We start from the raw sequence: 17,128 nt of genomic DNA, 5'->3' as shown, positions 1-17,128 counted from the left end.
TTACCCATGAGGCTTTGCAGGACCTCCGTAGCAAACACCAGAGAGTCATTGTCTTCAAGCCTTGTAAGTTTCAGACTAGGGGAAGCACTGAGACATTGTTCTTCAATGATGAATCCACGACTGAGCTGAGGGCTCCCTGTTTCTATCACCTCTACACCGTGTTGAAAGTAATCAGACACAAAGTCACCCATGGTACCATACACAATGTCTGCTTCATAGACGTCCCTGTATGATGCACCAGTTGTCCTCATGTTTGTGCTGACAGTAATTCCAAGGTGCTTGTAGAAGATGGACCACTCCTTAGTTTGCTCCTCACGGTGAATGTCAGAGCTCAGCACAATATCCAGTTTGTTTCCCATGCAGACTTGTCTGGCAGCAAACATGGCTGTGACACACGGGTCTTCTTCCACACCGACCAGCTGAGGCGCTTCACTCTTCTGAGTAAGCACCAAAGCACACCACCGCAGCATCTGCTGCACTGTGGGCCACCAGCCTTTTGTGTCAAAAACTGCTTTGCACAGCTGAGACAGAGAGTTCTGTAAGTCGGCTACATTCAGTGTTTCACTTTTAAAGGACTTGTTCATTGATGGTGCGCCTTTTGGTATGTTTTCTGAGTACAGTAGGACACCAGTGGTAATGTTTTTTATCACATCGATCAGAGAATTATCAAAATTACGTGACACTTTTAATTCTGCTAAAGCTGCAAGCAGACTGCTCTCATCTTTCCTTCTGAGTGTCTTTTGGAAATCCTGATGGAACCTCTCAGGGCCAGCACAGTCTAGAGCCTGGAAGAGAGAGCGTCCGGACTCATCCGTCCACTGTGGTGATACGTCGTACACATGTACTAACATCAGGACTTCAGTTATTGAAACATCGTCCATATGTTTCTGTGACAGAGCTTTGAGCAGAGTCACTGCCTCGGTTGGGGTCCATTGTTTGGTTTGCACAAGTCTGAGGAGTATTTCAGTGGATTCTGAGTGGGTTGCATTTAGATGTGTGAGTGTGGATAAGAGAAGCTTCAAGCACTGAATCTCCATCTTTAAAATGAACATACTGGCTCTTCCAACTACACTCTGCAATGATGATGTGAGGGTGCCCAGGAAGACGATCAGAAAAAGCTGCTCAGTGGAAAGCTCATCTTCAGCCCATCGCTTGGCAATGAGGACTGCATCATTATCACTGCTGCCATAGTCAGAGAAAAAGTGCATTAAGTTCAGATACAGGGCTTGAGTCAGCAGGAAACTCTCAAAAACATTACATGCTGATTCACTGATGGACTCCACCAGGGACTGCACATGACCGGAGACGCTTTGTAGGGAAACTCCCTGAGATATCAGAGGACACAGAATACAAAGCTCTGTGATGAACACCTGAGTGTGCTGCAGAGTGTTGAGGGATGGATGAGCACTAATCCATTCATCAAACAGAAGTTTGTCCAAGACTGACAGGATGTTCCCCAGCTGATCAGCTGTCAGTTGAGTCAGACTGAGATCTGGAACTGGGATACTGCATTTCACAGAGAGGATTTCTAGAAGTTCATCACTGTCACTGCCTGGTTCATAGTCCGCCTCAAACTCCGGATGTGTAATCAGAACATCTTGTCTGGACTTGTGTTCTTCTAAAACATTGCTGCACTGTTGCTTCTCAAGCTGCTCCTCAGCACGCAGATGGGATTCTGTCAGTCGTTGATCCAATTCTTCTCTTCTCCTCTCCTCCTCTCTCCTTTGTCTCTCCTCTTCTCTTCTCCTCTCCTCCTCTCTCCTCTGTCTCTCCTCTTCTCTTCTCCTCTCCTCCTCTCTCCTCTGTCTCTCCTCTTCTCTTCTCCTCTCCTCCTCTCTCCTCTGTCTCTCTTCTTCTCTTCTCCTCTCCTCCTCTCTCCTCTGTCTCTCCTCTTCTCTTCTCCTCTCCTCCTCTCTCCTCTGTCTCTCCTCTTCTCTTCTCCTCTCTTGTCTCCTCATTTCCTCTTGATCCCTGATTGGTTTATTAAAGCAGTAATCACACTCATACAAATCATTGTCGCCAACTGGTCTGTAGTATTCACCTCCATTGAACACATGTACGTGTCGCCCATGAACAGTACTTTGGTATAAGTCACTGAAGGATTTGCATGGAGGCAGGACTTTGTTACACTTGCAGCATCTCAGGCTGTCGCCCATGTTACTTTCTTTTGGTACTTTGTTTCCCATTTTTGATTATTTATTCAGACGCTAGTGATGATTTTCTGATGTGGACTCTGTTTTTCTGAAAGACAAAACAAGGTTAAGCATTAAAATTTTTGTGGCATTTCTCCCTTAAAAAAAACTGAAGTGGCTGCTAGTAATTTCAAGACTTCTTGTATTGTTCTTTCTTTATGTGTTGTGCGCACTGAGTCTGTGGTTGGTCAGGGTCTGTCTCTTCTTTGTACCTCTGTGATTAAAGAGATACTCTGCCAAGTTGTATTTATGGTTCATGGACAGATAGCTATTAAGATTGTTTTAAGTTTTGGTTTGATTTGTCCATTTTCCAGATTGGCGTCTTTTGTTAATTGAATAATTTGGTATATGCTGATTGGTAGCTGGATTGCCATGCTGGTCTGAGGTTGAATAGAATTGTTTGTTGTCTGATCAGTGCAGCTCTGGAGCAGCTGACAGAAGGGACTCTTTTTGGTGTTCAGTTGTTAGATTTGTAGTGTTTGAAGGTTTAAGATTCGACCAAAATAAAAGGGTTCCATTTTTAATGATCAGTGGGTAACTCTCCCACTCTAAGTTTAGACTTACTCCAATTAAAAAGTTTCTTGAGATAACCTTTGCTTTAAACTGGCACTATTTCTGATATCTCTACTGATAAACCAGAAAACGTCCCCTTATTTCAACCTTTAGAGACAACATGCTTTTTTCTCTCAATCATTACACAGACAATATAAGGAAAGTTGTGTCTGTCATCCTTCCACTCAAATATTTCCCTTTTCAGATATGAGTCCTCCATGACAAGTATTTATGTTGACTTGTGTTTTAGGTGACAATGAATATACACCTTCAATACTATTTATGTTCTAGTATGGTTATGATTTGTGAAGGTATGAAGTTAATTAAAACTGCAAGCAGCAATGAACGGGCCCTCGCAGTCCACATGCATTGGGGCATACCTGGCCCCATCACCCAATGATTGTGTACCCATCTTTTAACTGTCTGTGTTTCGGATAGTGCAGGGAGGAGTTAAATGCCATTTTTCTGTGTTTGACTATGACTGTATACTGGCCTATGTGTTCAGGGCTGGACTCATATCAAACATGTGAAGATTGGTCCAGATTGGACTGAGGAAGTTGTTCCTTTATAATTTGGTGGCCTGCTCCTGCTGGTATCAAATAATGTGTGCTGAAGTCAGAAGAACTCCCTGCCATCTACATTAATACAAAATAGACAACCGGTGAGAAATCCCTCAAAGTAATTTGTGGTTGCTCGAGTTTCCGTGTCTTTGTGTTGTGTCCTGTTGTGTCTTATGTTTTGATTTTCCATGCAGTCTTGTGTCCTTTAGGTGTCTCTTGTGTATTCCCCTTCTTGCAGTTTGTCTCCCTCTGTCTCTCAGTGTCTTCCCCGCTGTGCCCCCCCCCCCCCCCCCCATTACCTCACCTGGCCTCTAGTGTTGTGTTGGTCGGGAACGTGTCGTTCAAATGAACAAATCTTTTCAGTGAACGAAGTAAACGGGATCACTTCATGGACTGATTCGTTCCTTTCTCAGTTCAATTGAGCTCAGCCGTGAGCATGCCGGCCGGGAGTGGAACTGACTCACTCAGCGAACTGTGAGGACATGATTCTCGTTCACGTTCTGTGCTGAAAGTGGCGCTGTGTCTCTTACTCATGATTCTCATGATTCACGTTCAGTAACCGTACTGTGAAAATTAGCGCTGTGATGCTAACATCCGTGTGCACAGAGGACACTTTCACCGTGTAATAATTTTAGTGCATGTATACCACTCAGAGCAGTACTGCATCTCCCGTGAATGATTGCGCACCGTCCCTCAGTGAGTGAACGTGAACCTCAGGGCTGAATTATTCACTGAATGACGGATTGTTTGTCTGCTTATCAGTTCAGGGAGTTGGAGAGCACTGAACGATTCAGTCAATGAATCTTTTGAACAAATCATTTTACTGAACGGATTCTAGAGATTCAGCTCATTCACCATCACTATTGGCCTCCTCCCTCCTCTCTCTCCTCACCTGTTCCTCGTCTCATCGTTAGTGTCTGTGTACTTAGTCTCTGCTTTCCTTCTTGTCTTTGTCCATTCATTGCTTCTGTTCATGATTCTGTCTCTGTGATGCCCCTCGTCAAAGTTTCCTGCCTTGCCTCCTCTCATGTCTCCTGGTATGTTTTAGATCTTAATTTCTTTGATGCATTTTTGATTGGAACTTTGCTTTTGGGTGTACCTTGTTTTAGCTTTAGTTTTGTCTTTGTCTTGCTGTTTTGTTGCAACTTTGGTTTTTGGTCCTCAAACTCATTTTCATTTGTGGTCCTTAGTTTTTGTTTTGCAATCAGCTTTTGTTTTAATAAAAGCTCAACAGTGTGATAGCTCATGACCAGTTCAATGTGCTCTTCAAAAAAGCTCAGTCAAGATCAATCTCAAAACATGGCTGCTATCAAGCAAAATATCCCAGCTAAAGGTTGGGGTTAGACTTAACTTGTGACCCATTGGTGCAATCATCATCAAACTTGATGTTCAGGCTGAGGTTGGGAATAGGTCTACTAAAGCATTTCCAGCACAACCCATGGGGGCCACTACAAGTACTAAAATCATATATCTATATCATATATCAAAATCTGTGCTACTTACTCTAACCAATTTTGGTTTGCCAGGTCAGGGGCAATTATTAACCAACATCTGAAATGAAGTATTGATTGGTGAGAGTGGCCTATCACTTCAACTATGAATTGGCCATAGATCAATAATCATTAGTCCAATCATCATGAAACTTGGTAGATACTTCAGGACCACAATGAATATAGGTCTACTAAAGCGTTTCGGTTGCGATCATTAACCAAAATCTGCAATACTGCATTAATTTGTGTAAGGGGGCGTGGCTTATCACCCCATAAACATTAAATTGGTTACACTATTATGACATTTGAAACATATCAGCAAACAATTTGGAACGAGTATACAAAATTTGGCACGTATCTTCAGGCTGAGTTTGGGATTAGGTCTACCAAAGAACTTTGTACACCAACCACAGGGGGTGCCAAAGGGGTAGACAAAGTTTGCAAATTTCGCTGAATCCTGGTCATTGCAACTGTGGCTTTAGTTTTGGGGTGTTGAAAGTAAACAGCTGCTGAATAGTCACCTACGGCTATATTTAATATCAACTGTCTTATAGACTATTGATTAAACTAAATTGACAATAACATAAATCAATGGTCCAATCATCATCAAATTTGGTACATATGTTCAAGCTCAGGTTGGGAATAAGTCTACTAAAGAATCTTTGGCACAACCCGTTGCAGGTGCCACAAATGCCAAAAGTTCACATGTTAAAACATGCACTGTGGACATTTTTTCTTAAATCAGTCCCTTAAGAAGACCAAAAGCTGAAGTTTACTTTTCGAGACAGTTAAAGTACATTATTTCTATTTTTATATTTTATTCAAATCTAGTTTCACTTCTGTAAGATATGCTGTGAAGAAATACTAGGAAAGTAATGCATATGGGGAGATTATGTCACCAGTCAAATGTAATTAGCAACATGGGGAGAGGGATTTCTATGTGTAGCAGAACTGGATGCTGAAAGCACGCCTCGCTTCCTGTGTGCCCATGTTTGCTGTTGTCGAGAGCGGTCTCTGTATTTGTGTCTTATTTCATCCGTTTCGTTAGCATGTTATTAAACAGTTATGTATGATTTTGTACTAATGTAGTCATTGACAGTAATTTCTTGGATGCAACTCCCTGCCTCGCTGTCAGCTTTTGGGTCCAACAACCCACAATGAAGTGTATTAGAATTATCTGGCCTACTATGGACCTAGCAGATCTGGAATCCCACCACCAGGCTCCAAATGCTCAAGGAATCCTTGTGGGAAAACATGAGCACATGCTGTGGGAGGTCATGTAATTGCTCCATGCTCTTTACTCCAACTTCTCCCAGCTCTGCCACCAAATCAACCGGCTTGCCTCACAGCCACCTGCACTTCCCTCAACTACATCTGCCACTGTGAGTAATCCTCATACTACGAGCTCTGCCCAACCCTCTTCTACCCCAGCCCCTTGTTCCCCCACCTGATCATTACTCTGGCGACCTAGGTTCGTGTTCCAGCAACACTGTAGAAATAACCAGCTGTGCATTTACTGTGGTCAGCCCGGACACAATCTCGCCTTCTGCCCGGCTCTGCAAAAAGAACTGGCTCCCCAATGATAGAAGGCACATTGGTGAGCCAGACGTCCTCCAGTCCATATTAATTGTCCTGCATCCCTCCAGTGGTCATGCAAGTCCATACCCATTCTTGTTTTTATGGATTCCAGTGCTGACAACAATTTAATCAACTCCTCCCTGCCCTAATGATCGTGTTCAGTCTGCTCCCTAGTGCTCCTCTCCCATCCAGCCGCCTGTACAACCTGTCACACCCTGAGAGAGTCGATGGAGGAGTAGATCAACAACTTTCTGGCCTCAGGTTTAATCAGGTCCTCCTTGTCTCCCCTCGGGGCTGGCATCTTTGTGTGTAAGAAGGATGGCACCCTTCGCCTCTGTATCTATTAGATAAGCTTTATTTATCCCACAGTGGTGAAATTCAGTTGTTACAACAAGTACAGGAAAAATAATAGAGAGAATAAAGGGAAAAAAAATAAGATATTTAAAAAAACAAACAAGTGAGTAGAAAGTGATTGTTCAGGTAGTATTTTACTTGAACAGTCAGATGGCTGTGGGGAGTAGTCCAGGACAGAGCTGGCCCTCCTAACCATTTTGTGTAGTCTCTTCCTGTCCCTGTCGGTGCTGCTATCTCCTCAGCAGACCACTGCATAAAGGAGCCCTGATGCCACTGTGTCATGCAAATATTTTCACTAAACTGGACCTGCTGAACGCCTACCACCTTGTCCACATTCGGGAGGGAGATGAGTGGAAGACGGCATTTAAAACCTCCCTTGGTCATTTTGAATATCAGGTGATGCCTTTTGGTCTTTCCAACACCTACCAACGCTGTATTTCAAGCCCTCATAAGTGATATAATCTGTGACATGCTAAACCATTTCGTGTTTGTCTACTTGGACGACATTAATATTCTCCAGGACCCTGAACAAGCACATTGAGCAAGTGAGGTTGGTGCTTCAGAGACTCCTAGAAAACAAGTTCTACGTCAAACCTGAGAAGTGTGAGTTTCACTTAACCAAAGTCATCTTCCTGGGTTTTGTGATAGTGCAAGGGTGCTTCAGCTGGACCCCACCAAGATCCGGGCAGTGGAGGAGTGGCCCACACCATCCAACTATTCCTGGGATTTGCCAATTTCTAATGTAGATTAATTTGTGACTACAGCTGTGTCGCTGTCCCCCTTACCCAACTAACGTCTCTCCCAAGCGGAGAGAAACTATGAAGTCTGCAATCATTCTCCAAGGGTGGCGACATTGGCTGGAGGGTACCCTGAAGCCCTTTCTCATTTAGATAGACCACCCTCTATTACCTGCACTCAGCCAAAAGACTAAACTCTGGCCGGGCCCGCGGTCCCTTTTCCTGAGCAGCTTTGAATATACCATCTCCTACCGCCCCGTTTCAAAGAATGGAAAACCAGATGCCCTTTCTCACCCCTCTCCTGAGATGCAGCTCCTGCTGACCTCGAGCCTATCATGCCTGTTCCCCTGATCGTTGGAGCTGCTACCTGTGAGATTGAGACCATAGTGCAGGAGGCCCAATGCAGTCACCCTGACCCAGGTACCAGTCCACCTAATCGCTTATTCATGCTGGAGGAGGTCCAATCCAAGGTGTTGGACCATTCATCCAGGTTCATCCGCCGACCCTGGGCCCAGCAGGCGCTGCAGGTTCCTATGCCAGCACCTCTGGTGGCTCAGTTAATTGTGTGTGTGTGTGTGTGGGGCAATGCATCTCATCATTCTCCAGCTGGCCTCCTCAGGCCGCTGCCTGTTCCTAGTTGTCCCTGGCCCCACATAATGTTGGATTTTGTCACTCGTCTCCAGCTGGACACACAGTCATCCTAACCATTGTGGGCCACTTTTCCAAGATGGGCCATTACATCCCTTTGGTCGTGCTCCCATCCCCCTCAGAAACCATCTACCTGCTCACCCTCCATGTTTTCCAGCTCTATGGTCTTTCCTCTGACATTGTTTCTGATTGTGGTCCCCAGTTTACATCTCAGGACTGGCAGGCTTTTTGCAAGGAGTTTGGCACCACCTTCAGTCTCACGTCGGGTTATTTCTTTCTGTGATGGACCATATTAAGTGTTTTGTGTGGGTGACCTGCCCAAGCCTTTTAGGTAAAATTAATGATTTTGTCTTTGAGGCATCATCACAGAGATGACTAATTTTCTTTCAGCCTAACTATGTATTTTGGTGGTATCTCATGTAGGTTGAATAGAGTAACTGAAGTGACATGCATAGTGATTTCTCAGTTTACAGAGATTGTGGTACTTAATGGTAATGTACAAATTACTGTTAGCCATCACTGTTGTGGAGAAGGTGTGCCTCATTCAATAATTGAAGTTTTCTTTTATATGTTAACTGGTTGCTCAGTACAAACATTTTTAAGACAGTATTGTATTTCACTGAGTAATATCTGCATAGTGGCATAACCACTCATTTGGTTACATGATATTCTTTGGGAATATTCAGATGTCACATTGTTAACTCTGAAAGTCCTTCTCTAACTTATTATAAGCTGTGCTCCATTTTTTTCAATGCTCCTTAACACGTCTGAATATCTTGTATCAGCACAATGTGTTAGTGAACTGCAGGCCCCTGCCACAATGAATAAAGCTATTGATAAACCTACAAGTGGATCTAGTCTTAATTCTTGATACCTACTGTATTGAAACTGCACCTACTTGTAATAGTACTGCAAAACTACCTGTTAGACATGATGTTTGATGAGGCAGCTGATTGAGACTGATTCATCACACTGAGAACAAGACAGTGTATGCCCAATTGGAGAAACTTGCCAGACAACTTCTTCCTGTTCAACAGAATTTCAGCCGTGCCAGGTAAGAGGAGTCAAGATGACAATCTCGGGCAAAAGCAGACAACATTGTGAAGTGGCAACCACCCAGAAAGACTCTGTTAGATACACCAATGTTAACAGTAAATAACAAGATGGCAGACTGTTCAGCACTGTGGTGAAAGGTTATCACACAAAGTGCCATTCCCACTACATATTTACATGAGCATTTGACTAAAAAGAAAATATGTGCCTTAAATGTAACTAACTGTGAGGGAAATGAAACCACAAGTAACCCAGAAAGTGCAACTTGTTTGAACACATTGAATGACACTGACATTGAAATAATAAATGTATCTATGATGCCTTTTGTGTACTAGCCACTAGGTGCTCAGACAAAAGAGCGACTATGGTTACTGATGGGTGTGAGAAATAAGAATACAAAGCAACCACATTCTGTGGAAATCTCTGCTTTGGGGAGAGTCTATGTAACAAAGTCAAATCAAGGCGTTGGCAATTGTGTTGTTTTTTTCCAGCTTTATCAGATGCCATTTCTGGAAGTAAGCATGGACACATGAAACTCTGATGGGGAATTGTTCATCTTGCAACACATGCAGCAGGATTTCACAAGTATTTGATAGCAGGACAGTTCTGTATTGAAGAACATTTAAATTTCTAAAACATGAAAAGCTGTGGATCATTTGCAACTGAGATAGAAATCTGGGCAGCTGCTGACCACGTACAACACAAACAGATGGAATTATTACCAATTTGCTCACACATCAGCTAATCACCAAGTAGAGAGGCCATTGACCTAAATCACATGGCAATCATTATGATATTGTGACATTTGTGAGGTATGCGCACACTGAATCCATATGTGCATCATTTGTTAACCATGGCAGTGCTGATCAACATTGCTCAAGTGGAAAGAGAACAACGACAGAAAACCAGAAAGAAATGTTGCAGTAAGTAGTAGTAATTTAGTAGGACCCAAAAGCGGAAACCAAACAGGGAGATAGTTAGGTATTTGGTGGAGGAGGGTTTGGGCTAAGGCAGGCAGAGCACTGGTGGAAAGGAGACTCACGGTGGTGCAGGCTGAGTTCTTGGGTGAGTGGATCCACAGAGGATCCAGTGTAGAGTAGGTTGGTGGCATAGGTGCCAAAGTCTGGGTCGTAGTGTGGCCCGGGAGCTGATTCATTAGTGGTCCATTAACTGAAGAAGTTGAAATTCTATGAGTAGCGAACCAACAAGAAACTTGAGACACTCATGTGTAAGCATGAGGTAACTGAGAGACCATGTTCCACAGAGAGCTGATGAAATAATCTGGCAACGAGCACTAGTGCATGCAGGAGTGTGACAGGCAGCAGCTCCAGCCATACAGGAAACCACGCCCAGCCTCTCAAAGCACCTCTGAAAACATACAAGCACATAGCCAATGTTGGCTACCCACTCACCCTCAGGGATCGGCATGTTGCAGAGAACCAGTTTCACGATGTTGTACATTGTAAAATAGAAATAAGGAATCCTGCAACGAGGACAGCACTGACTGGTAATGTTTTCAGTCTGTGTATGGTCATGGTTAAATGTGGTACTGGAGACACCATTTTATAGCAAAAACTCCCACAAAGACAGTTTTGAGTATTTCTCCATGTGTTTTATGTCCTTCTGTCTGTCTGTTTGTCTTTGGACAGATATTTGTCAATGAGAATGTGTCACAACTGATACAGTCACAAAACAGCACAGCTGTGCAGTTGGGGTCATACTGAAGGCTGAAGTAAAAGATGACTGTGGTCTGAGCATGGAAGACGAAATTAGGTGGTGGCCCCCTCACACTCGATGCCCCAGACCCACATTTGTTTTGGTTCAGTCATGAAACTTTACACGTGTGTAGTTGAAATCAAAATGAAGGCTGAGTACGGGTAAGATGGGTAGTAATACTGCCAAGTAGTCCTGGGTAGGAATGTGAACATGTCGATGGTGGTTGAAGCTGGTGTGATCCAATCGCAACTTCATTAATTGTGTTCTTTTTCCTGTTGCTGCTTGGTGAGGTTTAGGGAAAAATACGTAGTTGGGTTGGGGCAATAACATGGTTTGGGTTGAAATAGACCATTGTACATGTTAAACACGTTACATCCCTTTCATGTAGAGTGCATGCTGGGAGTGAGTGTGGTGAGTGCGAGTGTGTGTTGCTGAGATTTTCAGTTTTCTGACTTCTTTTTTGCTTTATTTTTCTCCTCTTGTTAAACAGTCATTGACTGTGTCATTATCACTGCTGCCATAGTCAGAGAAAAAGTGCATTAAGTTCAGATACAGGGCTTGAGTCAGCAGGAAACTCTCAAAAACATTACATGCTGATTCACTGATGGACTCCACCAGGGACTGCACATGACCGGAGACGCTTTGTAGGGAAACTCCCTGAGATATCAGAGGACACAGAATACAAAGCTCTGTGATGAACACCTGAGTGTGCTGCAGAGTGCTGAGGGATGGATGAGCACTAATCCATTCATCAAACAGAAGTTTGTCCAAGACTGACAGGATGTTCCCCAGCTGATCAGCTGTCAGTTGAGTCAGACTGAGATCTGGAACTGGGATACTGCATTTCACAGAGAGGATTTCTAGATGTTCATCACCGTCACTGCCTGGTTCAGAAGCTAGTGACCATTTTCTTGTGCCAACTGTGTTTTCTGAAAGAAAAAAGTTCACACCAATTAATATTTTTGTGGTATATCCCCCATAAAATTCATTTGTAAGCATTGCAATTTAAAGACATTTTGATTACCTCTGCTTTGTATCTCTTTGAGTAAAGAGATACTCTGCTAAGTTGTATTCATTGTTCAGGGACAGATAGCTGTTAAATTTGTTTTGAGTCTTGGTTTAATTTGTCCATTTTCCAGCTTGGTGTCTTTTGTTAATTTAATAATTTGGTTTATGCTGATTGGTAGCTGGAACGCCATGCTTGTCTGAGGTTGAGCAGAATTATTTGTTTGAACAGTGCAGCTCCGGAGCAGCTGACAGAAGGGACTCTTTTTTGGGGTTCAGGTCCTAGATTTGTAGTGTAGTAAGCTCAGTGTGTCTTGAGGGCTGGGTTTAAGATTTGACCAAAATATAGAAGTTCATTTTTAATAATCAATGGATAACTGACTCACTCTCTCTTACAAATTTAGTAAGATTAGACTGACTTCAACATTTTCTTGAGATAACCTTCGCTGTAAACTGGCATGATTTACCACCTCTATGTACTTGTGAGGCAAACAACTTCCACTTCTTTTCCATGAAACATGTTTCAAGCTGCTTTGTGTTGGAATCAACAGTCATTACTCCTGTCAGCTCTTGTCAACTCTAGTCCAGAAAAAAAAAAAAAAACTAATGCTGGTCTTTTTTTGGAACCTCTTGATTCTTCTTCAGATGCAACATTCCTTTAGATGGAAGTCTCTTGGCTGGAGTAAGTTAATCTCATTCTTTCTTTAAATCACTGTGAACTGATCCATTTCTATCTAATTACCACCCCCAATGAACATAGAAACATGAAACTGACCCAATAACTGGGAATAGTGTCCAAACATTTCTCAAGAAGTGAATTGGTCACATGGTGGCCCTGTAATCAACAGAACTCCATTTTGCCACCAACTTCTCAAAATTCATTTTAGGAAAGCTCACGTCCCCAAAACAGTAAGTCTGATTGATTTGAAATTGGACATATAAGTCCAGCTCAATGTGCTCTTCAAGAAAGGTCAGTCAAAATCAATCTCAAAACGTGGCTTTAGTGGCTCTTAAGTCTTGGCTTTGATTAATTGTGATTAAATTCACTGGAGACACCCCAAGCGGTCTCCTGACCATGCACACATATTTTAGTTATAATCCAATGAAAGGAGGAGCAAACTTTTGAATAATTAATGCCCTTACAAGTGTGTGTCTGGGCATGGTCTATTACATATTGATTCATAACTTGTGCTTTCAGCAAATGTGGCTGATTGCACTTAGTTTTCTTTTGATAGACTGTTATAATATGTAGCAAATAGGAGCTTGGGTGGAAAAAGCTCCTGAGTTGACTGTTGTTGGATCATCATTCAGTATTGCAGATGAAAAGTATTTCTTTCTGTTTTTATTGTTATTTTTATAAACACAACATTTCTACATTTTCTACTGATTACTGAGACGATTTTTTTTTTTTTGCTTAATTATGGTGAAAATATTTTCACTGTACACTAACGTTTTTTAATGTGAAAATACATTCCAAAATACAGAATAGTAATTGAAATATGCATTAATAATATGTTGAAAATAATTGTTTTTAAAAAAAACTAAAAGCAAATAGTCCAGCATGAGTTAACCTACATGGGCATTTGAGATGTTGAGAAATACCAGCCAGCTTTAACGACAAAAATAATAATCATAATAGTACAGGACTTGTCATGGAAACGCTTGATTACACTTAATTTATAAGTTATGATGATTATCTTGTGGTTATCTTTTGTCTTAATTTTTCTAAAGTGTTGAATTCAATTGAAAATTATTTTACATTCAGACCTTGGAAACACTTGGTGTCTTGTCATTTTTCTGTGTGCAGTTAGAATATTTATATATTTATATATGACAGTAGCAGCTGTTCATTCTATCTCTGATGGCATTAGGTAGAGTTTTCTGGTATCCGTTTGTTTTAATGTACTTTGGTAACAGAGTTATTTACTGATTATCAAGGCAGACAGTAATCTTCAGTGACCTTCCTTCAAAGACTTAATGTTTCAAAATGTGTGCCATGAAAGCTTACCATAACCACTGACTTTTAAGAGACGTTTCCATTTTGGGGACAATCCTGCAGTTCATCTCAGAGGGGATTTCATGTTTAAGGCAATATTACATTACTGCAGGGTCACTACAGTATGTAATGATTTTACACAATTCTTATTTAATGATAATAATAAGTAATATTTTCAAATTTACATGATGATGATGAATGGAATGGAAGTGTCATGTTCCGTCTATACTCATCATCATGTTTCCCTCATCCTCAGTTCTGTTTCCTGTTACCTGTAACTCTCCTATCATTTAAAATCTCCTTCCTGCCCTTGTGTTTTTCCTGCCACTTATTGTTTACCCTTCCTGATGTGTTTCACCTGTGTCCAATTATCCCCTCCCCTCCCCTCCCCTCTGTTTGCTCCCTACTCCTGCTGCCTGTTTGTTTTAGGCTCTCATTGCAAGTATTGCAGCATTTGTCTCATCTTTGTTTTCTTAGTGTTTTTTGACCTCTGCCAAAGTCCTTTTTGTACATGTTTGCCATGCTGACTATCTGCTGTATAATGAAGTGCTTTCAGTAAAGCTTGCCTTTTCTGGAGAAAAACTGAACGGTGAACATGCTGTGCATTTGAGTACACATCTAGTGTGTCAGATCTTTCTCATGAATGGAGTGTGTCAATATTTGATTGGCCAAATGCCTAAGAGGATAAAGATAATCTCAAAATGTAAAAAAACAGCCAAAAATTGAGCCTACTATTGTTGTTTCACATGACTTATATTACATAAAAAAGGTCTGTGTACATAAAAAAGGTCTGTGTCCAAATGCAGTAATTCATGTGTGTGTGTATATATATATATATATATATATATATATATATATATATATATATATATATATATATATATATATATATATATATATATATATATACATATATATATATATATATATATATATATACATATATATATATACATATATATATATATATATATATATATATATATATATATATCTATATATATATATATATATATATATATATATATATATATATATATATATATATATATATATATATATATATATATATATATATATACATATACACATTACCATTAATACGGTTAGTTAAAACAATTCTATAAAAAGGTCAGTGATGATCCAGGTGCAAAAAATCTGACTTTCATCAACACCAACAGCAAGCCTGAAATGGCACATTGCACTAAAGCTGTGGCAGTAATTTTGAAAAATAATAGCTTGCAGCAACAAGTTGAAAATAAATAACTATGGACTCATTAATTTTTGAAACTGTGAACTTAGTCCAACATTTTGAATTATGAACTGAACTAGTTCATTTCAAAATTTGTGAACTGAACTTTGAACTAGTTCATGTAGAAAATGAACTTTCCCAACACTGATTGTTGATTTATTTGATGTACCACATTAAGTGTGTGTGTGTGGGTGACCTGCCCAAGTCATTTAGTTAAAAGTAATGATTTTGTCTCATCACAGAGATGACTAATTTTCTTTCAGCTTAACTACATACGCTATACTGCCAAAAATATTCTCTCACCCATCCAAATAACTGAAATCAGGTATTCCAATCACTTCCATAGCCACAGGTGTATAAATGCAAGCACCTAGGCCTGCAGACGGTTTCTACAAATATTTGTGAAAGAATGGCTTGCTCTCAAGAGCTCAGTGAATTCCAGGTGGTACTGTGACAGGATGCCACCTATGCAACACGTCCACTTGTGAAATTTCCTCGCTTCCACAGTCAACTGTCAGTGGTATTACAGATTTTCTCAGTCACTTTGGTACATCTCTCGAATCATCCTCGACATTTGCAAAACAGTAAGTGCATTTCTCAGAACAATTCGTACAAATAGCAAAACACCATGGATTACCTGTAAAAGCCAGTCTCTTGCTCAAAATCCTTAGTTCATCTCTCAAAAGTAAATATCTGTGTCAATGAACATGTCAGTCCTGGTGTCATTGTGTACAGATAGGATGTACACACATATACACTCCTTTCATAACTCGCAAGTGAAACCAACATTTGCTCTGTTTGCCCCCCTTTTTGAGATGGGTGAATCCCCCTTCTCAGGTCAAACCGACGCGCCACACTCAGGAGTTCAGGACCTGAGCATCTGGAGCTGGAAACAGGACTGTTGTTTCACACAGATGTGTTGATAATTGAGTGCCTTTTGAACTATAAATCAAAGGATAGTCACTGGATTGTCTCATTTCCCCTTTGATATGACAGACACCTCCTCCAGAGAAGCATTACTTTGGAAATGTAATCTGGCTCTTCCCCCTCACATGTCAAACCGTTGTTTATGACTCTGTTGTTTCAGCCTGACATTCCAATCCCACATCGGTCTCTGTACTCATCCAGGTCGTCCGATAAGTTGTGATTAACTAATAAACTAGAATCTCATCCTCTTAATTTTAATAAATTAAGGAATGATAAAGAAAACTCATAAAACTGATGTTTTCTACATTTCTCTGTTATTATAGAGCTAAGATCAAGTTTTATTGTTTAATGAGTTTGAGGTCTAGGCAGAAACCAACCCCTCCCTTTCGGTGAGTCTGGGACTGGAACAGACAGTCAGAAGATCTCTTTGTGTTTAATACTTTTGTTATTTACCAGTAAAATATATCTGACATATGTTTTTGTGAACAAACATGAAAATAGGACTAGAAGGAATTTGTATAAGTCCTCAGTCATACTGTATGTTGAAGTGTGTTTTATGTTTAATCATGTTTTAATTATTTTTGAATGATAAGTGGTTTTAGTCATGTCGTATCCTTTCATGTAGACAAAGTCCCACTATCAAGTCATGGTGAATTCTGGGAAAGGTAAAACACAATATTGAAACATCAAAACAATAATTTAATTAAACTAAGTTTCAGGAGTTTAGACTCACAACGTCATCTAAGAAGTGAATGCTGTCAGCCTGGCCCCTGGGCCTGCTAGCATGGGTAATAAACATAGAGACATGCAGAGACATGCTCTGCTCTCTCACTTTACTCTCTTACCCCTTCTTCTCCTCTCTCAATCTACCCTCTTCTCTTTCACTCTTCTTATTTTCTTTCTAATTTACTCTTCTTTTCAAATTATAATCCTTTTTTTTATTTTTGTGACAAGCCCTAAGACAAGCAAATTCTTTTAAATATATTGTGAAAGTATCACCGCCTAGTTCAGAAGAAGTTTAAGAATCAGAGCTTAAGAACCACCACTCGAAGCCACGAAGAAGTCTTT

At 40.8% G+C, this 17,128-nt stretch overlaps 1 protein-coding gene across 1 annotated transcript in view; it reads left to right on the top strand.

Moving 5' to 3' along the window:
* Window positions 1–17,128, top strand: part of LOC119006017 (alpha-2-macroglobulin-like) — a 113,234-nt gene that overhangs the window by 40,639 nt on the left and 55,467 nt on the right. The window lies entirely within an intron of this gene.

The sequence above is a fragment of the Acanthopagrus latus genome, chromosome 2, assembly GCF_904848185.1.
Source record: "Acanthopagrus latus isolate v.2019 chromosome 2, fAcaLat1.1, whole genome shotgun sequence".
Classification (NCBI taxonomy): Eukaryota; Metazoa; Chordata; class Actinopteri; order Spariformes; family Sparidae; genus Acanthopagrus; species Acanthopagrus latus.
The sequence above is the reverse complement of the archived record's forward strand: the minus strand, read 5'-3'. Positions and strand labels throughout refer to the sequence as shown.